This window comes from Grus americana, chromosome Z (assembly GCF_028858705.1).
Source record: "Grus americana isolate bGruAme1 chromosome Z, bGruAme1.mat, whole genome shotgun sequence".
Classification (NCBI taxonomy): domain Eukaryota; kingdom Metazoa; phylum Chordata; class Aves; order Gruiformes; family Gruidae; genus Grus; species Grus americana.
In genome coordinates this window covers 44,253,246-44,280,031 of record NC_072891.1, presented here as the reverse complement: position 1 = coordinate 44,280,031, position 26,786 = coordinate 44,253,246, and the positions used below count along the sequence as shown (strand labels likewise).

The window sequence follows — 26,786 nt, the reverse complement described above, 5'->3', positions numbered from 1 at the left end:
ACAGTGGCCTGTTCCACAGTGAAAGGCCTCTGCAGGAAGACAGAACAGTTATTTGCTGTTTATCGTATCTTTAAACTGAGTTCACGCTCTCATAAATTTAAGCAGCAGTTGGTGTTGCTTGGGAAAAGTTCACCCGGGCTTGAGACTCTGAGGAGACAAGGTAAGAGATGTGTAGATCTTCAGTGTTGTGTCGCAAAAACCACAGCTTTTTTCTCCTCTTAGAGAGCTAACGTTGCCACTGTTCTGCAAGGATGTCAGTTGTGAATTGTAATTCACAATTCTCCAGTAGACCCTGGAGATGTAAGTGGTGATTGCGAACTTTAACAGCAAAATGTTGAAATCCTTGAGACTGAACTGAAATTCCAGAGGTCATTCAGTATAGGTTTCTATGGAAAGTATGTTACTGAGTTTAGATATTAAATAGGCCTGATATTTACCTGGACACTGTTCTCATTGCACAGTGTATAATATGGAAACCTTATGAACTATTACAGTACAGAAATTTTCAATGAATTGAACAATTCTGTATTGACTGAGGTTTTTCAGCAAATACTGTTGATTACTCACTGATGTCCTAAATATATTTTTAATGTACATTTCTTAACGTATGCATCCCTAACGTTAACTAAACTCTTCAATAACTGCTGTATTCCTGTATGCCTAAAACTGAGTACAACTGTTTTTGTTTAAGCTGAAATGGATAAATATATATATATATGTGAAAAACTCCTAAAGTAGAAGCAATTCTATAGGCATGAAACCTGTTCACTTGTGCCTTTGTGGAACTCCTGTTCTACAAAAACACTGTCCCTGCTGGAAGTAGGAATATGATGGTGGAGGTGATGGTGCACCATTTCAAGTTTCCTGGTATGAGTACAGTGATATAACTTGTACAAATATTTAAGCATACAAACCGCTCAGACTCTAAATTCAGGTTATTTGAGGAGAAGGTATGGCCAAAAAAAAAAAAAAGAGAGAAACCTTACAGAGGATGCTTATCTGCACTTCTCTCCCTGTTCTGTTCTTGACAGTCATATCCTTTTCTATTATGTCATGAGATATCCATTGATATAATTAGAATTGTAGGACTTAAATGTAATTCACATATGAAAGCTGCTTGAGACCTGTTCAGCACAGGATTAAATGTAACCATTATGACCTTTACATGGTAGTAATACTTAACAGCCAGTAAGCATTTGGGCTGTTACATTTTCCTTTCTTGCTGTAGACTGAAGGACATTTCAAGGAGCTTGTGTTGGGAAGGATGGCTGAATCCTCAGTGGTACTCTAATCCTTCCCAGTCCCTAGTGGTACTCTAACTGTTTTAGAGCTGCAAATGAAGGACTGGCATCATTCTCCAACAGAAAACACCTGATTCCTTCCCACATGCTCCTGTATCAAAGCACATGGCAGAAAGGAGGACATCTGGAGGGGGAGACCCTCCTCTGCTACATGCCTTCCCATCCATGGGCTTTCTGCCTGTCGCCTCCCTCTGGGTGTAGGGTATTGTTGCTGTCTTTGCACTAGTTCTAGTTTTTGTCTCGTGGCAATGACAGTCCTTGAACCTGTTTATACTGATGCCTTAACATTTTACATGCTGTTTGTGTTTGCAAATGAATTTTTTACAATTTAAGTTCTCAGAGAAGTAGACTATCTAGCTGCTGGGAGAATGAAAGTGCCACCAGCCTCAGCCTCACTCCAGTTAAAGGGCCAAGTACAGGAATCTCCAGTATTTGGAGAAAATAAAACGTTGATTAATGGTATGGGAACCTTTTACAGCTGAAGAAGCACTCTTTCTCTTTTCCTTCTTGCACAAAGCCTGATAGATTTATCTCAAAAGGGATAATTGGACTTCTGCTTAGCAGGATGCAAAGTCAGGATGGCTTGTAATTTGACATTGTGAAGGTGACTATTGGATTAGATTCACAGGACTAAGGGAGAAAAAATGCAGGTAATGTAAAAGCAAAGTGAAGCTTTTAGAACTGGTAGGGGCAAAAGAGTACTGAAAAAGAAGAAAAAGTTAATTTTAACTTGTGTAACATCTCATAGCTTATAGTCACATTGGTTTTGGCTGTAGTGAAGCTAATGTTGATAAGATAAAAGGGGACTCAGTTGTGTGGGTAATTCTTCTATCTACATTAGGAATTTGGTGCAGCATTCATCATGTGATGATGTTGCTGAATTAGAACCAAAGGCTGTAAACTGCTGCTGAAGGTAAGCCTTCTGTATTTACGAGGAACTAAGTTTCCATGGCTGTCATAAAGACAGAAAAGTCTGTCTCCTCTGTGTTGCAGGAAGCAGTAGTGTTCATGAGTATTGAAAGAAGGTTTCCATGCTCAGTGTTCGTTGATGCTAGTTAACGTTAGTGTTCAGTTTTTGGGCCCCTCGCTACAAGAAAGACATTGAGGTGCTGGTGCGTGTCCAAAGAAGGGCAACAAAGCTGGTGAAGAATCTAGAGCACAAGTCTTATCAGGAGCAGCTGAGGGAACTGGGGTTGTTTAGCCTGGAGAAAAGGAGGCTGAGGGGAGACCTTCTCGCTCTCTACACCTACCTGAAAGGAGGTTGTAGCCAGGTGGGTGTCGGTCTCTTCTCCCAAGTAACAAGCGACAGAACAAGAGGAAATGGCCTCAAGTTGCACCAGGGGAGGTTTAAATTGGATATTAGGAAACTTTTCTTCACGGAAAGGGTTATTAAGCATTGGAACAGGCTGCCCAGGGGAGTGGTTGAGTCACCATCCCTGGATGTATTTAAAGGACGTGTAGATGTGGTGCTTAGGGACATGGTTTAGTGGTGGACTGGGTAGCGTTAGGTTAATGGTTGGACTTGATGATCTTAAAGGTCTTTTCCAACCTAAACGATTCTATGATTCTATGACTCTGTTCTGTGATTCAATGCTGTACTAATGGTAGGTGAGTATTGCCATACTGTGTTTTCTGTGTTTTATATCTGAGTCATGATGTTATTAAATTATAGAAATGATACAAAACTCAGTTGCAACGTATGGAGCAATTGCTAGATCCTTTTTTATAAAGTAACTGTTTAGTCTCTGCTCTATCATTTTTTTAAATTTTTTTTTCCCCCATAAATCACCTTTTTTAGATACCTGGGACTGCATGGCTTTCAAAGAAGAATCCAAAGAAATTTCTTCAGAGGCAATGAATTTTATCTTTGTTCCAACATCTGCAATGTCTGCTGTAGAAGAGCACATCAGCTCTGTTTCCAGCCGTGATGACATACAGGACAGGTTCCTTCAACTGAGCTGAGCATTGGTCTTATTGAATCGTTTGGCTGACTGTGAGTAATAGATCCATGCGCTTCCCCCGGGAACAGTAATTACTGTGTGCAATGTGCACCTCTCCCGGAAATAACAAAGTGCTCCACAGTAAGGAATATAGAATCAGTCAAGTCAGGAAGAGATACATGTGAGCTTTGAAGATAATATAAACTATGTTTTCTTGTTGACAAAATACTCAAAGGCTTTTGTTTATGCTTTTTTTCTAAACAAGGCTTCCCAGACATAAATCAATATGGCAGCATTTGAATCTCAAGAACTAACAAGAACTCAAGCACCAAGTATAGTTTTCAACACTTCATAACTACTCATTATGTTTATTTCCCAGTTTTCTTTGTTATTTGTTTCCTGTCTCTGTTCAGAGCCAACACATTTTTGGCTTTCAATTTGAAGCGGGAGGCACTGCCAATCAGCAGGAAATATAATACAGATAAGATTCGTATAAAGTCTTTTGAACTGTTGAAATCTCTGGATGGGAAATGGATGTTAAATTGTTTACATTTGGCACAAGAAGAAAAAGTTCCATTTTTAAATTCAAAGCCTCTCCACCTTTGTAAATGAAAACAAATCACATGGGTCATATAGAGTTCCACTTCTGTAAAATCCATCATAAGTCTGATAAAAGCTTTTGTAAGTCAGCAACTTTATCTGTAGCTTGTTTGAAAGTCATTCTGCAGCTTAAAATGAAGTAGCCCTTTGCCCTGTGTCCTTTAGAAAAGTACTGTATCAGTAACATGTTCATGACACAATAAAACCACTAAAATGTTAAGAACTGTTTTATTAGTGGTTTAATCCTTTTAAAGAGGTATGCAATGTTTCTGCATAATTTTAAATTTCCATATTAGTCCCACACTTTTAATTTATTGATGATATACATCCAGAGATTATCACTCTAGGATCTGATTCTACTTTGCTTTATTTAGTTTACAAACAAGAATCTTCAGGGATGACATCCTTCCCACCCCACTCCCACCCCCTCCCCCCACCCCCACCCCCCACCAAATTCTGCGGTTCTACAAATTTACAGGGTGCAGGTAAGGAAAACACCCTGTCCCAGTTTTCTGAACATTAGGAGCATTGGAACTCAAAGTTAATGTTCACATTAGTGGGATGTTTTTATATCAGCTCTTATATGTGTGCAGGATGTAGCTCAGACAGATTCTGGATGGCAGTAAATCTCAAAGATGAAGTTGGGAACAGCATCACCTTTGGAACAGTTAAGCATTGCTAATGAGTACTAATCATATGGCAAATCAGAGAGTGAGAAGCAGTCTCCGGCATAGCTGCAGGCTGTTATATGGAACATCTTATATCTCAAAGCCAGCAGAAGCAGTAATAGCTGAAAAAGATGTTCAGGACAGGCTTGCCAACAGAAAAGCATTTCAGCAATTGAAAATGTTCTCCAGGATCTGCAGGAAAGGAAACCTGTTTGGAGGAGAAGCTTAACCTTGAAGCCTTGTGACATTTTGGGGTTGGATGGAACACCCCGTCAATGCTGGATATGGTTGAATAGACACTAATCTAATTCAGGGAGAAAAATCTCTTGAAATTATAATGAAGGGTTATGTAATGTTGGCAGAAGCATGATTCCAGGGGTAGGACGTAAGCTACTGCTTGTGCTTTTATCTTCCTTGGAACACTTAATGTAGGAATTTTCACATGAAACGTTCTTCTTTCCAATGTCTTTCCAAAGCAGAAGCCATAGAGCTACAAACGTTGAATACTGAAGAATCCTAAACCATCCTGGCTGCATGTCCTCAAGGATGTTGTAAACCAAGTGACTAAGGATAGATAAAATTCATCATTTTAGTTTCAAGGGACTTTTATCCCAAATGATTGAGTACTGTGAAATTTAGTGGATGTAGAGATTGTGAAAATTAATGTTTTAGTTATCTTTCATTTTTCCATGGAAGATTAGAGAGGACAAGTACAATCTTAAAAGCTTCTGTTTACTAACTTAGTAACTAAGAGAAACATCAAGAACTTTTTCATTGTCATTGGAGATTTTAATGAAATGCAATAATTTATAATAGGTTGTACTTGAAAACAGAAATAACTCAACAACATTAATGAGATTTGACATTGGATTTGATAAAGGTGACTGTATAGCAGATGCTTTACTAGTGAGGTCCCCGACTGTACAAACACAGTAAAATGCTGTAAAAATAAACTTTTAAATATTTTTTTAGACAATTAAAAAGAAAAAAAAAAGTTCTGGAAAAAAATTAGTTTGTAATTTCAGTGTGTGAAAATGTATTGTCACCCTTCATATCAAATGTATAATTCTGAAGAGGAGGACAGCTAACCATTTTTATCTGAATTTATGTTGGAGCCCCTGATTCATTTGCTTTATTAAAATAAGTAAGTTATATATGATAATGAAATTGGTCCTCTGTCTGAAGGATGTTTTCCCACACGCTGATGATGATTCAGGAAAGCTGCGGCAATATTCTGTCAAGGTGAGATGTTTGTTAACTGCGATAACAAAGAATTAGAAGATACCAGATAGACTGAGCAAGTGTTCTTAGTTTTCTTGTTTTGCTCAGTATTGAAAAAACTTGTGATACTGTCAAGCTGAAATAAATAGTTTGCTAAGTTGAGAAATATGAAAGGGGCACTTTTTAAGCACAAAACTGATGTCACTTTAGTTCTTTTGGATCACATCATTGAATTTGTAAAGATATTATTGAACTGAGGAAATGATCTCACCCTGCAGCATAAACATGGCCTGTTCAGAGGAAAAAAGGTGCATGTGAAATTCAGAGCTGGGAAATCACAAGTCTTCAGTAGAAAAAGATACGTTGTTTATCGAGTTTTATGAAAATAGGTGAAATTTCTCCAAATAAAGTGTGTATTGTAATGAGATTTTCACATATGTCAACTAACAGGTGCAGCCTCATTGAATTACATAACAGTTTGGTGCTAATTGGGACAGAATTTAACTCTCTGTTTAAGAATACTGGAGAATACAACAGCAATACTGATGTTCTATGAACAGCCAGTTATTTTTCTGGGTTATGACTTGAAGAAAATTGCTAAAGATGCAAATCTGTATATTTCTTTCAAAAGTTTCTGAATAGTCACTGTGTGGATTTCTAACACAGCCTTCAATTAGCATTGTAGCTCTTTGTACCAAGCTTTGTGTAATCTTGTCTTTAACTTTTAGATGACTTTAACTTTCTTAATTGTGTATGCAGAACTTAGAGTGTAATCAAAATTCTAATTCTTTGCAGTTGCTGTTGATATGCCTGTAGCTTTCAAGGCAAACTTCCCATAGGAAGACTAGGGAAAACATGAGGCCACTGCTGAATAGGGTAAGGAACTGATGAAGAATGACACAGAAAAGACCAAGGTACCTTGGTCTTTTTTGTTTCATTTGTCACTGCTAAGACAGACCTTCACAAAGCCCAGGCCCCTGAGACCAAACGGAAGGTTTGGAGCAAGGAATACTTACCGTCAGTGGAGGAGGACCAACCTAGAGAGCACTTGAACAAGCTGGACATAAGTAAGTCTGTTGGGCCTGGTGGGCTGCACCCATGAATACTGAGGAAGCTGACTGATGCCATTGCAAAGACATTCTTAGTTACCTTTAAAAGGTTACGGCAATTGGGATAGGTTTCTGAAACCTGGAAGAGAATAAATGTCACTCCTATCTTAAAAAAGGATGATCTGGGGAACCACAGGCCACTTGGCATCACGTCAGTACCTGGGAAGGTGATAGAGAATATACTCTCGGCAAACATTTCCAAACACATGAAGGACAAAAAATGATCACGAGTAGTGAGCATATATTTATAAAAGGTAAGTCATGCTTAACAAATCCGATAGCTTTCTACAATGAAGTGACTAGCTTGGTGGATGAGAAAAGTTGATGTTGTTTCCCTTGACTTTAGTAAGGCCTTTGACACTATCTTCCATAACACCTTCATAGACAAGCTAAAAAGGTACAGATTAGATAGACAGGCAGGTAGACTGAAAACTTGCTCAGTGGCTGGTCTGAAAGGGTTGTGATCAGAGGCACAAAGTCCAGTTGGAGGCCAGTCATTAGTGGTTTACCTCAGGGAATGATATCGAAGCCATTACTGTTTAACATCTTTATTAATGAACTCTGCACTGAGACAGAGTGCACCATCAGCGAGCTTGCAGACAATACAAACCTGAGAGGAGTGGCTGATATGCCAGAGGGTTGGTCTGCCGTCCAGAGGGACCTTGAATTGGCTAGAGAGGAATGAGTCTTTCCCAGACAACCTACCCCTAGCCTTTCTTCTCACCAGCACTAGGCTGGAGAGATGAGACAATGGAAGCCCCTGTGCTGGGTGGTCCCCTCCCTGAGTCCAGATTCAAGTTGTGGTACCCACCAGCACCACCCGGACAGCTTCTCCTGTCTGTTGGTCTGCAGAATGCAGTGGCTTGAGGATAAAGCAATACTGTGTGCTAGGAAGTCAGAAAGGGCTGCAAGGTCTTTTTCTGTTATGTTCAAAGGGTTGATACCCTTCCTATTACATTTCATTACTGATGCTGCAGGAAGGAAGTATCATCCATTTAAACCCACAATATTATATTTTTGCTGTTATAACATTAAGACATGGAATTATGGTATTTTACCTTTACAGACAGTATACGTGGTTGTCTTGTTGTATCTATGTTAATTCTTAAAGAGCGTATAATACTTATTCGAGGCGAGTGTGTGTGTTTAGGGAATGTTTGGAATACTTACAATCTAGTTATTACACCTAACTGACCTCATTTTGAATCTGTTGTGAGTGTGCTTGAGTCCCAGGTTAATTTAAATAATACCAGAGTTTTGGAAAAAGAATCAAGTTCCATGAGATTTTCTTTATCTGTGTTTCCCATCTGGCTTGCTGTTACAGGCATTTAATCCTGTGTTTGCTGCCAGTGTTTCCCAGAAAGCCTTATAATTGCTTGGAATTTGTATGAACAGTTCCAGTCTGGTGCACAATTAGGGATGCACTATAAAATTTTCATTGCTCGATTTAGTTGAAATTATAAGATGGATGGGTAACTATAATGACCATAGTTGTACCATATAAAAATGACTACTGGAAATTTGCAAGAGGGAAAATTTAATGGTAAATATTTCTTTTTCTTTTACTCCAGAGGTGAGGGAAAAAGGAAACATAGCAATAGAATTTAAAAGAAATGCTTGATGTTCTAAGGTACTTTCCTTACTTTCCTTCTTTCCCCTATAGTTGCATATCTCAAACTGGAAACCTGTTATTTAGAATATGTTTATGTGCCCCTTTAAGAGGTTGATGTGGGGTTTTGGATGATATAAAAACATGACATGTGCTTTCTCTTCTCCAGAAAATAAATGCAATTGTGTTGTTTATTTTTTATATAAACAAATGGTTCACTTGTTCACTTTCTTTTTTTTTTTTTTCTTATATACTTGCTGATGATGCGGGGAGGCATATGTCCAGTAATGATTGGCAGCTGGCATCAACATACCATGAAAAAAACCCTGGCAGATTACTCAGTAGGAAATCCTTTATGCCGAATGGCACGAATTGGGAGTGATTTTGAAAGGAACTTCATGTTTATAGCTTGTCACGGAGAGACCTAAAGCTCCTGATTCTTTTCTTGTTTGTTTGGCTAACTGCTACAGTTTCAAAAAGCTGTTATGTCTTTAGCCACATGTTTGCTGTGAAGTCAGAAGCTGTGAAAGGAAGTGTTGTGCAGCTCTGAGAATTCAGAGCGTAACAATGGACACACTTGTCTGCAAGTTATGAACAGGGGAGCCTATGTGGTTGTGCAGTGCTGTGCGCTGTGATATTTGACCTAGCTCAGGTACTGGAAGCCTTCTTAATGTGGTTATTCATGTCAATGAGTTTGCCTCACTGTGAAGCATGTTGAATAGCTTGCTTTCAGGTCTCTGCTTTGACCATAACGATATTTTAGGATACTTTTTTTTGTTGTTTTTTATCATATTGCTAATATTCCTGCTCTTATCCTGCACCTTGTGGTGGTTAATAATCAAGGGAAAGCTGTTACAGTTTGTGTGGAGGCTTCTAGACTGCTGAGCTTGAGGAATGAGGGAAGAAGGTAAAATACTCCCTGTACCTACTTTTTTTTTTTTTCCCAAAGTCCAGACAGCAATGCCCACTGCAAGAACAGGCAGAAATGTAATCTGTTTTTCTGAAGCTACTCAAACACCTGACAGAATGGTAAAAAAGTTTAAGGACAGGGAATCTGATATGTGACCTGATTCAAGAAAGTGTCTGTAGCTAAGTGTCATGTTGAAATAGTAAACAGACATGACAGCCTTCCAACACCTTATGTTCCCGTTAAGCGTTGTAGACTTATTGCTTTGTCATGAGGAGACCTGTCAGGGTGGTTTGAGCAAAATAGTGATGTGACAGGCATTACATAAATTGCTTGTGGGTTGATCGGCAGTAGTGAAGATCTGTGTTTCCTGCAATAAACAGCATATTCCATGTTTGGTTGGGTACCAAATGAATGTAGAATTTGTGCCTATGGAATTTTTTAAACAAGCATTGCTGAATAAAACTGTTCCCTTTTTACAGTCACCAAAAGCTGGCGTATGTTACCTGACACACACGGGATACATCATGATGATAGTGTTCTCTCTGAAAGTAAGTAATAACTTCAGCAGATCTCTCCCTTACACATTGTATTCCAATTATTTTGAAAGCTTCTATCTGTTACATGGAAAATTTCCTTCAGAAGAATGCAAAGTGAATCGATTCCTCCTCTGAATATATGCACTTTCACTATTTTGAATAAACTATCTGGTAACGGTATTCACTGTGGTAGGATAAGATGGCATTTGAAGCCAAACAAATTAGACAGTGCATTGCAGTGGTCTTAATGGAGAGCCTGAAGAAAAAAATTATGCAGTATTGTTTGTTCACAGTATAAGTTTTGTTCATTCTTTATTTGTTCTTGCGCATGCTTTTGCGTAAGAGCAAAGATGGTATTTGCCAAGATGGGCCATTGCACATCACTGATATGTTTCAGTGGAAGTTATAATTAGCAGTTTCAGAGTGAGAAAGCCTGGGCCTATTCTTTTGATCCTGCTGTGAGAAAGTCTTCAGGAAGGAAGGAAATGGGGACATGGTGCAGAGTTGGTTATAAAATATTTTCATTTTCCATTATGCATAGATTCTACCACTGGGCAAACCAGGACACCATGGCTGGAGTGTCCTAAACTCGGTGTGTCTTATTCAGGTCATATTAAGGAAGCAGAAATATCACAAAATTAATCTAATGCCACTTAGTTTAGCCCAGAAAGCTTGTTCATATTTTCCTTCCCTCCTGTGAAAATAAGATAGTAACAATAGAACTTTATTGGGGTATCTGAGCATTGATATATCAGATAGATGGATTACCTTAAGGTTTTAGTTTTACAGGTTGTTCACAAAGGCATCAAAACACTTGGGCCGCTTGTGGACAAAGTTTCTGAGCCTGTCAGAACTTTGTGCAAAAAATGATTGCCCATGAAGGACATGAAGGACATGAGCTATTTAATAGAGAGGAGTTACATGATGGACCAGAATGGATTCTTCGTGCTTGTACCAAAATAATGACAAATTCATCCCTATATTAGAAAACATAATATGAAATTGAATAGTTTGCTTCTTGAAATCAGTCTTGCTGATTTTACCACAAGCTGATATTTCTATTTGTTTTTCATTACAACTTTGAAAACTAATATAGCCATTACCCATCCATCACTGAAATGCAATAGGAGCACAACTAGTATTTATCAATATGATATTTATCAACGATTAGAAGCAACAGCATTTTATGGCTCATTGTAAACTCTTTCCAAAGTCAGAATAGAGAGTAGTTCAGGTCAATGGAATTTTAATTAATTTAGTAGTAGTTTAATGAGAACATGAGCATAAGCATTTGCTTTTAGGAAAGCTGCTTTGTGTATTTAATTCCTCTGTAGTGAGATCTCATGCTGTAATTTCCTTTTCAAAAGACAATAAGCAGAATGGAAACTCAGTGGGATTTTTGGTCAGAAGCATCAACTGGCTTTGGGATTTGACCTGTTGTTTCCATGGAGCCCAGATTTCAGCTATGATATTTGTTAATTTAACTAATAATAAGTATAATCATATAAAAGCTACATCAGCTGGTAGACCTAACAATTTTTGTCTAACTACTTTGGAAATGAAATTGTGTTGGTTATAGCTGTACCATTTGCCAAAACAAATATAGTTATGATACTGAGCTTATCAGGTGCAGGAGTTATCAATGGCTTCATATTTTTTTACAGCTTAGCCTTTACTTTCTCTCTTCAGCTCTACACTGTGGCTGAGCACCTTCGTAAGACATGAATGGTGGCATCTTTGTGGCTGGTTCTGCTTTATACTAGATCCATCTTGCTGGCTTGATCTATGACTTTCTGAAGCAGCTTGTAGGGTCGCAAAGACTAAGAAAGAGCACAATATTGCTTTTTTTCACAAGGAGGGTGTTAGTCAGTGCCTGTACACAAAAAAAACCCCCCTCCTAGAAGGCAGTGCCCCAGCGTCAGACTCCCATATGTGTCAGGTCACATAATGGTGGAAAGGCCACAGTACATGTTTTTTCTCACATTTCCTGCATGCCCCTGACAGTGAGCAGGAAACATCTTCGTGTTGTTGGTGCCTAAGAGCCTTGCAAAGGGAAGTGAGGTAGGTGCAGGTGATACCAGGAGTCTGACCATCCTCCCAGTTGAGAAGGAAGGAGAGACATCCAGATTTCTTGTAACATGGGAAACATTCCGCTTCAACCCCAGAGCTGACTCTGTGGTACAAGCAGCACTGATATTCAAGTATCTCAGAAAAAGGATCATTTGTACCCTCTCACAGATGCTGCTCACTCCCTTTATTCTAATGTCTCCTACAGCTTCAGGGTTATATGACTGAAGAAAATGAAGAGGAAGAAAAACCCCAAATGACCCAGAACATTGCAAGCCTGTGGTGCTACAGGTGGCCACTTCAAGTTTCATAATGATGATTGTTTAGTATTGATCAGTGAGTGTTGTGGCAATGGCTTTCACGATGGGTTATTTCTAAAGACTCTGAATAGGGTGGTGAGCAAAATTTTTTTAGGTCACATATGCTGTGCAGCAACCTATCAATGCAGTTTGCTCTTTCACTGGGAAACTATTAGAGATCCAGGACTTTAAACAATTGAAATTATCATAATATGATGAAGACAGTTTAAGAAAAACTGTTTTTCACAAGAATGTGAAGGATTTACTCTTGAGTCATTGATTCCTGGGTTAGAAAAGCAGTTGGACAGCCATAAGATCCAACAATTACGTTATCTGATTTATTCTTTCTAAATGTAAAAATTCTTCCAGAGCTAAATTAAGACATTTTTTAGAAGCTATTTAATTTTATCTCAGAACATTCCAAGTCATGTTGACTTTTCATAGTTAGCTGTTTCTCTGTTCAATTCCCCTCACAGTTAGAAAATTATGCGTTATTTTAAGATTGGATTTATCTAACTTCACTATCCAGCCATTGATTCTTATTACACCATAGGCAGTAAGGTTAAAAAAGCTTCCCAGCATCAATTATCTTTTCCATTTGTGAGTTCCAGTACACAGTCATCAACACACTTCTCAGTTCGTATTCTGAGGGCTAAATAAATTGAGATCTGAGCCTCACATCACAACACTTGTCTTCCTTTAGTCCTTCTTCAAACTTCGTAATATTTTCCCTATCTTTTTGGCAGTGTCTATAGTAGAACAGGACAAAGAAGTGGACCAGCTGTAGAGCCTGGCCCCAAAAATGCAATTGCAGCGTATTGTTAACGCCATGTGTTAAAAACAAGTTACTCTTCTGAACAGTGAAGTCATGGTATCTGCCAAGGAAAAGTGAAAGAGGGATACAGCTGAATTTGTTGGTGAACTCGCAGCAGGATAGTATCCATCCACAATGTTTTGGAAACTTTGTGCACCAAGAATCGAGCATCTGAACTTTGGATCAGGTCTCTGGTTATCTAAAGATTTTTTCTTGTTCTTACAGGGTAAATCGTTCTTTGGAGAAGCAAAAATGTTTCTCCCTTTCACATATACAGAATATGTGAAAAAAACCCTGTCATGAGTGTTGCCTTACCTATCCAACAGCGTCTACTTTTGTGAATTCTTGGCCTTCTGGAAGTGCAGTACCCTTACAAGTCGGAGAAGATAAAACTCTTTGGGGTATGTTGCACTGAATGGAGATGATCTATGGTGTGTGATCTAACTTTCTGCCTCCTCCCAGATGTAACAGGGAATGGCTGCTTAGTCAGTGCTGAGAGTGAGTGGTGGCATCTCCTTCTCTTGCCTTTTCCCAGCAGTGACTTCAGCCCAGGGCAGCACTGTTGCTGTTAGGAGGAGGGACAAGTAGAGGGTGGCTACTTAAACTGTGCATGCCCTTTGGTGGCTCATGTAATAGTAGAAACCCGTTTGATTGAAGGGACAATGGCAGCTTTTAGGATGCATCAGTGTCTGTCCATTCAGGGATGTTGGAAATTAAGAGGCTGTTGGTGTTGTAGTGCTGAGTTGAGTAGATTGCTGTTGTGATGAGGAGAGTCCAAAGGAACCTGTTTACACTTCTTTAAGCACTGTTGTTAGCAGACCTATTTCCTCATATTTGAAAGTGGGGCTAGTATTTCACATGCCCAGACCTTTAAAGTCTTCCCTTGCTAGCTAGCTCAGAAATGTTGTTGTAAATAAGTGAAATGTTGAATACCGTGGCTGTTAAAGGTAAATCAAGTTGATATGTGAATAGTACCTTGGCCTATCTTTGTATACTTAACATATTACAAAATATGTTAAGTACACAGAATAGGTAATGTATATAGAAAGAACACCTCTTGATGTGCTTGACTGCTTACTTAATATTGATAAGTGTATTGCACCATGGTCACCATTGCATTATTTCATATTATGTCAATATAACATCATCTGAATTGATGCTTTTATGCTTGGCTAAGGGAACAATAAAGCAGCAATTGCTTGCAACCTGAATATTAAACAAGTTTGAGCAGATTTTATAGCTTTAAATTCATAAGCATTTTAAAATGGGAATTCTAGATGTAAATTATTTTTAACCCCATTATTTGTGTGCTGAAAACAGCCACGGTAAAAAAAAAAACAAACCCACAACCCTATCACCAGTGGCTTATTGTATGGCATTTCTTTTTCCCCTTGGCTATTAAAAATTAAGAATACAAATGGACTTACATACAGGCATATTTTATGTTACTTTATATGTAAACTCCTTAATGTGTAGGAGGAAAATCAAAAAGATTAAGGGGTATTAGAGGTCAGTATTATTTAACCCACTTAAAATTAGTTTGATCCTGTGGAGAAATGTTGATGACAAGCATCAAATCAACTTAGGCATTTCTTTTGATGTTGAAGCCTCCTTATGGGGTTTTAGGATAAAGGCAAATTCACTGGTTTCCTACTTTAGTGTAATCCTGAGCTAGTCATACTTGAACTTGTGTGTTACAAGAAAATGTAATCATGAATTTAAAGCAAGAGCCTTACTCTGAAATTAGCGGGTATTCAAGTAAAGTACACTGAATGAATATTTCATTGTCGTGATGCAAGTCACATTCCACTTAGACTAGAAATTCTTTCCTGAGCATTGGGTGCATAGTATGAGCTCTAAGGAAATTAGGATTTACTGAAATGAGTGGAGCAGTCTGACTGTACAGTCTCTATATGAAATAAGGTTCAAGATTATTTTAGGCCGCAGGAACTGGTTTACCCTTAAGGAATTGTAGCCGATAGAATAGGGAGGATTAAGACTACATAACTGTTGGATTATTTTTTTCTCCATATTTTACTATCAATAGAAGGTCAGGCATGGAAATAGTTGTTGAGGCATGAAAGTGCTATTGCTTACTTTTTTCTAGTTCCCAAAACTGCCATAGACTCTCTACAGCTTATCTACATTACGGTGGGTTTATTAACAAAATACACCTGGGTATGTCTCTTGTGCAAAGTAAACCTTAGTAACATTCTCTGTTGCACATTTTGTCCTTAGTACTGCTTCTTGATGTCTTTTTCCTTTTCTTAAATCTGTCTCTTCAAACGATTTCAGTAAGATGATAAAAACGAGGTGTAGGGAAAGGAAGGAATGATCATAAAAGGTAAAATTTGAACTTATGTTTAGACCCAGCCTAGATGTTCTGCTACATACTTATGTTAGCTTTAACATAAAAGACTAAGAGTAATGAAACATATTTTGCAATCACAGCTGTTTCACCCAGCGCTAGAATAGGAGCTACATGTAGCCAGATAAAACAGACTTTTGGGAGAAGAAGCCTAAATATGAAAAGTAGTTGGCTGAAAAAATATCTCTGTAGTGCAGCAGTGTCCTCCTCTGCCATCCCTGTGCTGCTACCCTTCAGGTATGATGCTTTTCTGTTGCCTCAGTGTCCCATCCTGACCCTGTCTTTGCATTCCTAAACTTTGGGCACCGTATTTGGGAGGTCACTGGAATGACATGACTGTATAATGATTAAGATCATGGGGTAATACACAAGATGACAAGAGATGATATAAATAAAAGTGTCTTTATCAATATGAGGCCCATTATTTTGGTAAATAGATGTTGTATTAATTGTATCAAAGTGTGCTGTTTCAAAATGAATGTGACATTAGGCAAAGTTCTTCATATGTTTAAATGAAACAAGTTGCTTGCAGGTCTTTTCAGATTTTCTTTACTTCCCTATAAGCATGTTTATGAGTCAGGAGTCCAGTCTGCTCAGTTTCTTAGCCTCCTCTCCCCCTACACCTGGACCTGCCGGTATGTATCTATGTACTGTGTACAGGGCCGTATCTTTTAAGAAGAAAGTACGTAAACTTGTACTTTTTCAAACCTCAGTCCTTATGGTGCACTGTGAGTATGAGGGGGAGACTGTCTGTTTCATATTTAAAAAGAAAAAAAATCAACATTAAAATAAAACATCTCCATTATTGAAAGAAAAGTTGTGAAGTTAGGCCAAAGTGTCTTCTTATATGACCATGTATCAAAATTAGACTTTATCTCTTTCTCACTAAGCAGTCTTTCATGAATTCTCAATTTTGTAATTTACTGTAAGTATGAAGAGAGGAAATGAAAATTAGGAAATACTGGTAAGGCCAAATGAATAATTCTCCCTCTCTAATTTCCTTCAAATTTAAGGACAGTATAATTTATTCGTACCCAACACTTAGCAAAAAGCAGCTCCTATTTAATCTTTGTAATCCTGGCTTTGAAGCTGCTGCTGCTTTGTAATTTTCTGTACGAGTAGCAATCACAGCAGTGGTTTTGATTAAATGATTACCCATAGGCCTGCTCTTGAATGAAATGACAGATGTACTCTACTAAGATGCAAGTAAATGCTGTGAACTTGGTAACTTTCTCCAGAGCGAGCGAGTTCCAAATATCATTATGTACTATTACTATGAATTACTTGTGACATAATACATCACGTTCTTTGACTAGCTTTCTTTGAATGGGGGGAGGGGGAGGAAAAAAAGCCTGACGAAGGTCAAACCCCTCTATAACGCTTGTTGCATATACGTCTGTGTAGATGGAACGTGAGTGCCTGCGTCAGCAAGCGCTACCTCAGAAAGAGCTTGAAGAGTCTGAAGATCTTTCTGCCGTTCTCTGTTGTGCTTTAAAGTGTTCATCTCCTCTTTGACAGGTTTTTCGGAACTATGTGCATCATGTCAAATCTTCTTCTAATAAGAGACTGACAGCCTGTTGTCTGAAAGGAAATTCTACAAGATACCAGGGTGGGGATATTTAACACGATGTTTGCTCTAAGGTTTTCTCCACTTATTTGCAAGAACTTTTGTGGGCTGCGGTATTATGTTCAGTGGCACCCGCGAATATAGCAGCATAAGGTGAAACATTTGCAGCTTCAGGGAAGTTAGTGTGAAAAGTTAACAGACTGACTAATTTTATGTCCTGTGTAATTTTTTGCAACTCTGCTTGGAATTATTCTCTATTTTTCTTAATTTCCCAAAGCACCTTTTTTTTTTCATGTTAAAAACCAAACCCATACTTGCATATGATAATCGTTGTTTACAGGTTACTCTTTGTGGAAAGGAACAAAGGTAAATGCCTTCCCACAGCAGTATTTAATACACAGTGGTACTGACATAAGTCTTCCTGGTATTGTGCTGTATGGGAACTTTTCAGTTTCATTAGAATTTGCAATTAACCAGACAGCCCAGAGCTTGCATCTGTATTTACGGAAATATTATTTGTCTAGAGAGAAAAACAAAACCTAGCTCCCCAAAAACTATTTAACAGCCTATCTTCCTTTCTCCAAAGAAAACAGTAGTAATTTTTCATCAGCTTCATGGAAAATGTATTTCCTCATCTAGTAATAACACATAAGGGCAGAAATGTGCATTCTGCACACTCCCTTGTGGCCTTTGCCACTGAGCTCTTGCTTTCTGGCTCCTTGCTGTTGTGTGGAAATCCATTGGCCTTTAGTAACAGTGTAATTTCTGGAAATGGGAGAAAGCAAAAGAGAGAGTCTGAAAGAAAGGAGTTGGTAAATGGAAAGGTCAAGGGAGGGAAAGATAACAAGAGGCTGAGACAACTTCCTCCCCTGAAAAATAACCCAACAAAACCCAGCTAAAAAAACCAAAAATAAAAACCCCAAGCACAACAACAAAAACAAAACAACAAAAAATCCAAACCACAAAACAAGGAAGGGATATCAGTAAAAAGATTAGAGAAAAAAAAGAGAATTCTAAAAAGGAGATGATAATTCATCACTGCCAACATTATTAACAATAGGGTAATGTTTACATTATGGTAATACTCACAGACCCCGGTTGTGCCGTGCACTTCCCATAGAGACGCTACCCCATTGTTTCTGCAGACTGATCTCCCACTTGCCCTTGTTGCCTCCTCAGACCTCTCAGTTGTCCTTTCCTCCTTCCATCCCTTTCTTCTCTCATGAAACAGTGAGAGAGAATTCCTCATTTCACCCATGGCTTGCAGCAGCAAAGCTGTATTGTCTTTGAAAGCCTGGCAGGTATGTTTTTTGGGAACAGGAGGACATGTGATGAAAGGAAGAAAAAAGGATATGAGGCCATGTAACGAAGAAGAAGAAAATGCAGACTGAAAGGTTAAGAGGTTACTCCCCATGAACCTCACTACTGGAGCCGCTGGCATAACTATCTGTGAAGTCACTCCTCCTTATTGTATCAGTATGGTCTAGGTTAGTTTAAACACTTAAAATAATTGTGTTTTTAAAATCTGGGTCATTTTGACAGATACAGTCTAGAAAGAAATTTTTATATGCGGTTATCCATCAGATCTCAGGAAACAGCATCCTTCACATGCGGTTATGGGCAGTGACCTCTAACCAAGCTTAGCTGCAGTGAAACCAACATTTTTTACATAGGTTAGCTTTTAGTATTTTTAGTATTTTGCTGGAAACCTAGTGTAGAATAATTGCAAAATGTACTCCTGCGTAGTTTTGAAAATAGCTGAAAGCTAGTGCTTTAGACTAATGTGGTACATACAGCATAGTGTGGTGTTACTTAAAACGCACATATCAGTCTTGAGCTCCTTGCTGATTTATCACTTTAGAAAGTGATAGAAAGATGACTTTCTTTAGTGGACATTTGTCAAGGTCACTTAGCATACTGTTCTTTTGGATAGTCTGCTAAGTATGAGAAGGGTGGGAGCTCATCTCATACTGTATATGATCAAAGCTTTCTGATGTTTATGAAGACTCACCTGACCTCAGTGGACTGGGACACTGGGACACCTTTTATCTTGGTTACCACTTCCTTGATAGTTGAGTCTTTTCACAGAATCTGTGCATTGCTCCTGCTTTCTTATCTACCAAGGAATACTCATCAGTGAAATGCGTCCTGTAGTCTCTCCTTACTAGAGAAATATGTCATGGGCAACTGCTCCTTAAGATGTTTCTTACTTAGATGAAAACATTGTTAAAAGAGCATGCTATTCTTGCATGAGAGAGAAAGAAACAAGAAATACATTATTTTTTCTCAACATTTTATGCACATGACACTTGAAATTCGGTGATTCAATCCTCATGTATAGCTTGGCTATAGGCATGATATATTACTTGCAAAACTGTCTATTTGCCTTGGTGGGTCAGTTATAGTGTGGGGAAAAAGGACCAAAAAGTGCTACAGCATGACTGACTTAAAAACTATATTGTCAAGGGAGTGTGTCCCTAGCAGAACTTTTGAAACCTCATTTTAGTTAGGGGGAGTTACAGATTATTATTTTTTTTCTCAATCAGTTATCTTCAGCTACACTGCTGATTGAAGATATTTGCAACATATATAATCTGTTTAAAACATTCATATTTTTAATACTGACTGTGGTGGGTTGACCCTGGCTGGAGGCCAGGTGCCCACCAGAGCCGCTCTCTCACTCCCCTCATTCACTAGACAGGGGAGAAAGGGCATAACGAAATGCTTGCAGGTCGAGATAAGGACAGGGAGAGATCACTCACTAATTGTTGTCACGAGCAAAACACACCAAACTTAGAGAGGGAATTCATCTAATTTATTACCAAGCAAAACAGAGTAGAGCAATGAGAAATAAAATCAAATCTTAAAACACCTCCCCCCACCCCTCCCATCTTTCTGGGCTCAACTTCACTCCTGGCTTCAACCTCCTCCCTGCTCAGCGTCAGAGGGGGACGGGGAAGGGGTCAGTTCATCACACGTTGTCTCTGCTGCTTCTTCATCCTCAGGAGGAGGACTCCTCTCATTGTTCCCCTGCTCCAACATGGAGTCCCTCTCATGGGAGACAGTCCTTCACGAACTGCTCCAGCATGGTCTCTTCCATGGGGTGCAGACCTTCAGGAGCAAACTGCTCCAGCGTGGGGTCCCCCACGGGGTCACAAGTCCTGCCAGCAAACCTGCTCCGGTGTGGGCTCCTCTCTCCATGGGGCCACAGGTCCTGCCAGGAGCTTGCTCCAGCATGGGCTTCCCATGGGGTCACAGCCTCCTTCAGGTGCCTCCACCTGCTCCGGCGTGGGGTCCTCCACGGGCTGCAGGTGGAATCTCTACACCCCCCTCATCCTTCCTCCATGGGCTGCTGCAGGGGGACAGCCTGCTTCACCATGGTCTTCACCACAGGCTGCAGGGGGATCTCTGCTCCGGCGCCTGGAGCTCCTTCTCCCCCTCCTTCTGCACTGACCTTGGTGTCTGCAGAGTTTCTTACATCTTCTCACTCCTCTCTCCGGCTGCAAAAGCTCTACCTAACTGTTTTTTTCCTTCTTAAATATGTTATCACAGAGGCGCTGATTGGCTGGGTCCGTCTTGGAACCGGCTGGCATTGGCTCTATCAGACACAGGGGGAGCTTCTAGCAGCTTCTCACAGAAGCCACCCCTGTAGACCGCCCCCCCCAGCCCCGCTACCAAAACCTTGCCACACAAACCCAACACACTGACTAACAACTTGACAACAGCGAATTGCTTTCGACTGGCGTGATGGATTCAAATATGCTTATATGCGTCCAGTAAAACTTGTTCTATATTATTTAATATGCCATTGTACTGCAAATATTTGTGCAAAGTATAGATTCCATATTGTGCTATTTCTCAAATTCTTGGAATATTTTTGCAAAGCCATAAATTTGGTCTATAAAAATAAAAGTAAGCATGCTGAGCTGTGGCAAGTCAACGTGATGAAAGAAGGCAGGCAGGGTGACGAAGTTTGTTTTTCTTTTTAAATATACAAACAGTGATTTAAACCACTAGGAACGTCTCTAGGCAGCTATGGTTTTGGACTGAACTCTCTATCCCACAGTTGCCACTCCTTATCCAATAAGCCAAGTCATAGGACTGGCAAATGCTGTCTCTGATGCGTGTATTTAAGGGTACACACAAAACCGCAGCCTTGTGTAAATCACATCTGACAAACATCATTGCATGGAAATAGCTCAAATAATTCAAGTGCCACACAGAAATGCCAAAAATACCAAAGTAGATTCTGCTTGGTCATTATCTCCCATGTGGTTTTCAGCATTCTTCTCATATTATGTCCAGATTCAGCAGCCACATCTCCAGTCTGTTTAGGGCCACATGACCTTGGCACCAGTGTGCTGGTGCAGTTCTTGGTGGAAATCAGGGACGTTTTTCGTACTGGGGTTTTGTGGTTGTGATTGAGAATAGTCAGAAAAGAAATGACGAATTACTGATTTACCTTTGCTACTTTCCCAACAGGTGATACACTGAGGAAAAGTTAAATATTAAAATGAAAAAATTAAACATGTCTTTTCATTATATCCTAAAATAAAACATTCTTGTAAGGATTAAGAAATCTTGTTATTGACAGATCTCCTTTATAAAAGTCATTAATGTAAATCCTTCGTAAAATACAAAAGAAAAAGCATTTGAACAAATTGGTCTGTGTTTCTGGAACTGCAGGTTATGCAAACTGCTATTGTTCCTGATAGAAACTGTGACATGTATATTATTTATATTGCTTTATCAAGATGTAGAACTGCAGAAAAATCTATTGAATGGTCAATTCCTGTTTGAATAACCTATGTCAATTTGTGATTTTTAGACACATTAGCAGGAAGAAAGGAACCAGTCCTCACTGACAGTAAGCAGGGAATTTCAGAAGACCTGGTGGGGAAAAAAGCCGCATTGTTTTTTTACACTTGTCTGAAATTGGGGTACTGAGTGATCCACCTGTAGTGAAATTTAATAATAAAACAAAAAATAACTCATGACGCAACTATCCACATACCGATGCTCAGAGTCTTCATCTTTCATTTCAGTGAAAAGATGTTTTGTTATGTATTAGATCAACCTATCCAATATCAAATTGTGATCTGCAAATGAAGGAAATTACCTTGTAAGAAGGAGATGCACTTTTTGACAAAAAAGCACCCCTTTATTCATGTTTTTCTTTGGGAGGCTAATTCCACACATAAGGCATCAAATAGCCTACCTTCAGGGTGTTCAGTTTTGTCTGACTGATTTAAAGGCAGTTGCAGAATTACATTGTTATAACTTTCACTGTAGACAAGCAGGTTCTTTATGCCACTGTTTCAGTCGAAGGAGCCAAATAATACCTTTTTTATTGCAGTATTTTTAGACATTGGATACATCTGGAAAAATATTCAAGCAGATAATTAGATTGCATTAGCAATGTGTCTGTTGTGGTTTCCCTGATCCCAAAGAAGGCAGCCCTTTATGAAGGACTTGGCCACAGTCTCCGCAAAATCTGCTGTGTAAATTGGCCCACACTAAAGCATGTGGAAAACATTTTTTGGCTGAAACTTGAAACCATTCATGTGGCTTTGAGACAGGGAAGCTCAGCCTGCCAACATCAATAGAACTTTGTTCTACAAACCAAAATGGTCATTTAGACATGTGTACTTTCATGCTCGCAAATGCACTGAGGTCAAATATTTTTTAATCTTGGGAATTTTTCCTCTTTATACAGCCTCGTATTTCATGCAGGAAATGAGGCTGAGTACAACAAACACAAATCATTGAGACTGACAGGGCATATTGGGTTCAAAACCCAAGCTTTGACTCTAATTGCTCTCCAAAGGCCTCTGGCTCAAGGTAGCTGTTGATTTAGTTCAGCTGTTTCAAATCAGCACTGTAAGGTCTTGCTAAGACAAACTGGTTAGGCCACATTACATTTGTACCATTGGATCCCTCGGGTACAAGTATAACACAGTTAGCATTTTAAAAGATTGCGTTTGTCTGTACACTGCAGGCAGTAATTACGAGCAGGCAAATCTTTTGTGAAAGATGGTGTGACCTTCCTTTTGGTGAAAGAGTGATGATGGCTTCTCGTGGAGGAAAAAATAATGTTTCTATTCAAGGTTCAGAGAGGGACCCCACCTTGTTTCATACACAAGCCAGCCTTGTCAGACATTTGTTGCCATTGTTTTTGTTTTGCTTCAATAATACTTGCTTAGTTAGATAACATGTATCTCTAAAACGTAAAATTTCTGTTACTCTGCTGCTGCGAAAATATTGCAGCACCTTCTCAGGGAGGAGGGGTTACTAAAGAAAAGCTACCTTCCCTCTGCATGAATTAAGCCGTTGACGCTCACTCAATTCCATGTATTAGTTTTCTGTATTATTGACTGCTTCTGACATAAACTGGGTCTGACTTTTCAGCAAGGGCAAGCCTGGAGGATTACCCAACAGAATATAAATCTGCTTGGTCTATTATATTCTCTTACTGTTCATAGCAATGTTAAGTGCTGAAGTGTGATTTATACCAATACATTCATTTGCCTGTCTGCAGTCAGAATTTGCATAGTAAAGATCTAATCCCGTAGAAGGAAAGCACAGTGAACTTATGCCAGGTTTAATTCACAAAGTGCTATTTTACCGGTTAACTCTTCTGGCCCAGAGGTCATTCCAGAGTGTCACAATGGGGCTTAAAAATCACAGATCAAATCAACTGGCCAGATCGCGCTGCTTTTAACATGGGAGTGGACGGTAGAAACAGTAGGACACTAAGCCACTTCCCACCCTGCTAAACAGTCCCGCTGGCGGACCTGTCAGTCGAGGATTGCAGTTCACAAGACATGGAGGACCTGCCTCTTCTTCTCTGCAGCATGTCCTCTGTGCTCGCCAGGTGAGCTGGGAAGGGATGACATAGGGTTGACTTCACTGGCTTTCTACCATTTGGGCAACATGGATGAATAGGTGATCTGGGACTGGGTCTCATTAATTGGGGAATAAACAAGAGGAGCTGGAGAAGTGTGTGTGCCTGCAAGGCTATGACATTATTGGCATTACAGAGATGTGGTGGGACAGCTCCTATGACTGGAGTGTTGGGATGGAAGGGTACAGGCTCTTTAGGAAGGACAGGCAGGGCAGACGAGGAGGGGGCGTCACCCTCTATGTCAATGACCAGCTGGAGTGCATGGAGCTCAGCTCCACCTAGGGATGGATGAGGAGCCGACCGAGAGCCTGTGGGTCAGGATTAAAGGGAGGGCTGGGGCAGGAGACGTCATAGAGGGGTCTGTTACAGGCCACCTGACCAGGGGGACCAAGCAGATGAAGCCCTCTATAGGCAGATAGGAGCAGCCTCACGCTCACAAGCTCTGGTCCTTATGGGGGGACTTCAACCACCCCGACATCTGCTGGAGGGACAATGCAGCTGAGCACAAGCAATCCAGGAAGTTCCTGGAATGTGTCGATGACAACTTTCTCCTCCAAGTGACAGAGGAGCCAATGAGGAGAGGTTCCATGCTGGACTTTATTCTCACCAATAAGGAGGGCCTGGTAGGGGATGTCAAGCCCAAGGGTAGCCTTGGCTGCAGTGACCATGAAATGGTGGAATTCAGGATCCTCAGGGCAGCAAGGAAGGTGTGCAGCAAGCTCAATACCCTGGACTTCAGGAGAGCAGGCTTTGGCCTCTTCGGGGATATGCTTGCTAGAATACCATCGGACAAAGCCCTGGAAGGAAGAGGGGCCCAAGACAGCTGGCTAATATTCAAGGGTCACCTCCTCCAAACTGAGCAATGCATCCCAACAAAGAGGAAGTCAAGCAAAAACACCAAGAGGCCCCCATCGATGAACAAGGAGCTCCTGGGCAAAGTCAAACAAAAAAAGGAAGCCTACAGAGGGTGGAAGCAAGGGCAGGTAGCCTGGGAGCAATACAGAGAAACTGTCCGAGCAGCCAGGGATCAGGTTAGGAAAACCAAAGCCCTGATAGAAATTAGTCTGGCCAGGGATGTCAAGGACAACAAGAAAAGCTTCTATAGGTATGTTAGTGATAAAAGGAGGATGAGGGAAAATGTGGGTCCCCTCCGGAATGAAACGGGTGACCTGGTTACCCAGGATGTGGAGAAGGCTGAGGTACTCAATGACTTCTTTGCCTCAGTCTTCACTGGCAAATGCTTGAGCCACACTGCCCAGGTCACAGAAAGCAAAGGCAGGGACTGGGAGGATGCAGACCCGCCTACTGTAGGAGAAGATCAGGTTCGAGAATATCTAAGGAACCTGAAGATGCACAAGTCCATCAGACCTGATGAGAGGCATCCGTGGGTCCTGATGGAACTGGTGGATGAAGTGGCCAGGCCACTCGCCATCATATTTGAGAAGTCCTGGCAGTCTGGCAAAGTTCCCACCAACTGGAAGAGGGGAAACAACCCCCATTTTTAAGAAGGGAAAAAAGGAAGATCCAGGGAACTACAGGCCGGTCAGTCTCACCTCCGTGCCTGGCAAGATTATGGAGCAGATCCTCCTGGAGACTATGCTCAGGCACATGGAAAAATAAGGAGGTGATTGATGACAGCCAACACGGCTTCACTAAGGGTAAATCATGCCTGAAAAGTTTGGTGGCGTTCTACAACAAGGTTACAGCATTGATGGCTATGGAAAGAGCAACTGACATCATTTACCTGGACTTGTTCAAAGTATTTGATACTGTCCTGCACGACATCCTTGTCTCTAAAGTGGATAGACATGGATTTGATGGATGGACGACTCAGTGGGTAAGGAATTGGCTAGATGGTCGCACTGAAAGAGTTGTGGTCAATGGCTCAATGTCCAAGTGGAGAATGGTGACGAGTGGCGTTCCTCAGGGGTCGGTACTGGGACCGGCACTGTTCAACATCTTTGTCAGCGACATGGACAGTGGGATCGAGTGCACCCTCAGCAAGTTTGCTGACGACACCAAGCTGCGTGGTGTGGTCGACATGCTGGGGGGAAGGGATGCTCTCCAGAGGGACCTTGACAGGCTGGAGAGGTGGGCCCGTGCGAACCTCATGAAGTTCAACAAGGCCAAGTGCAAGGTCCTGCACGTGGGTCAGCGCAATCCTAAGCACAACTATAGGCTGGGTGAGGAATGGATTGAGAGCAGCCCTGAGGAGAAGGACTTGGGGCTATTGATTGATGAGAAGCTCAGCATGAGCCGGCAGTGTGCGCTTGCAGCCCAGAAAGCAAACTGTGTCCTGGGCTGCATCAAGAGAGGCGTGACCAGCAGGTCAAGGGAAGTGATCCTGCCCCTCTACTCCGCTCTTGGGAGACCCCCCTTGGAGTACTGCGTCCAGGTCTGCAGGACCCAGTACAGGAGAGACATGGAGCTGTTGGAGTGAGGGCAGAGGAGGGCCACAAAGCTGATCAGAGGGCTGGAGCACCTCTCCTATGAGGACGGGCTGAGAGAGTTGGGGTTGTTCAGCCTGGAGAAAAGAATGCTCCAGGGAGATCTAGTTGTGGCGTTCCAGTACCTGAAGGGGCCTACAGGAAAGCTGGTGAGGGACTGTTTATCAGGGAGTGTAGTGACAGGACAAGGGGTAATGGGTTTAAGCTGAAGGAGGGTCGATTTAGATTAGATATTAGAAAGAAATTCTTTACTGTGAGGGTGGTGAGGTATTGGAACAGGTTGCCCAGAGAAGCTGTGGATGCCCCCTCCCTGGAAGTGTTCAAGGCCAGGCTGGATGAGGCTTTGGGCAACGTGGACTAGTGGAGGCTGTCCCTGCCCATGGCAGGGGGGTTGGAACTAGATGATCTTTAATGTCTGTCCCGGTT

At 40.7% G+C, this 26,786-nt stretch overlaps 1 long non-coding RNA gene across 3 annotated transcripts; it reads left to right on the top strand.

The window, feature by feature from the left end:
- The first annotated feature begins 33 nt into the window (after positions 1-33).
- On the top strand, positions 34-22,332 carry LOC129199426 (uncharacterized). 3 transcript variants are annotated; one of them, XR_008574663.1, is made up of 6 exons: positions 34-160; positions 3,100-3,294; positions 5,695-5,751; positions 6,526-9,100; positions 9,838-9,906; positions 21,838-22,332. It is a non-coding gene; the product is annotated as an uncharacterized LOC129199426 (long non-coding RNA). The 3 variants fall into 3 exon arrangements; XR_008574664.1 differs by lacking the exon at positions 21,838-22,332 and adding an exon at positions 16,961-20,359; XR_008574665.1 differs by lacking the exon at positions 21,838-22,332 and adding an exon at positions 12,170-13,289.
- Positions 22,333-26,786: the final 4,454 nt, after the last annotated feature.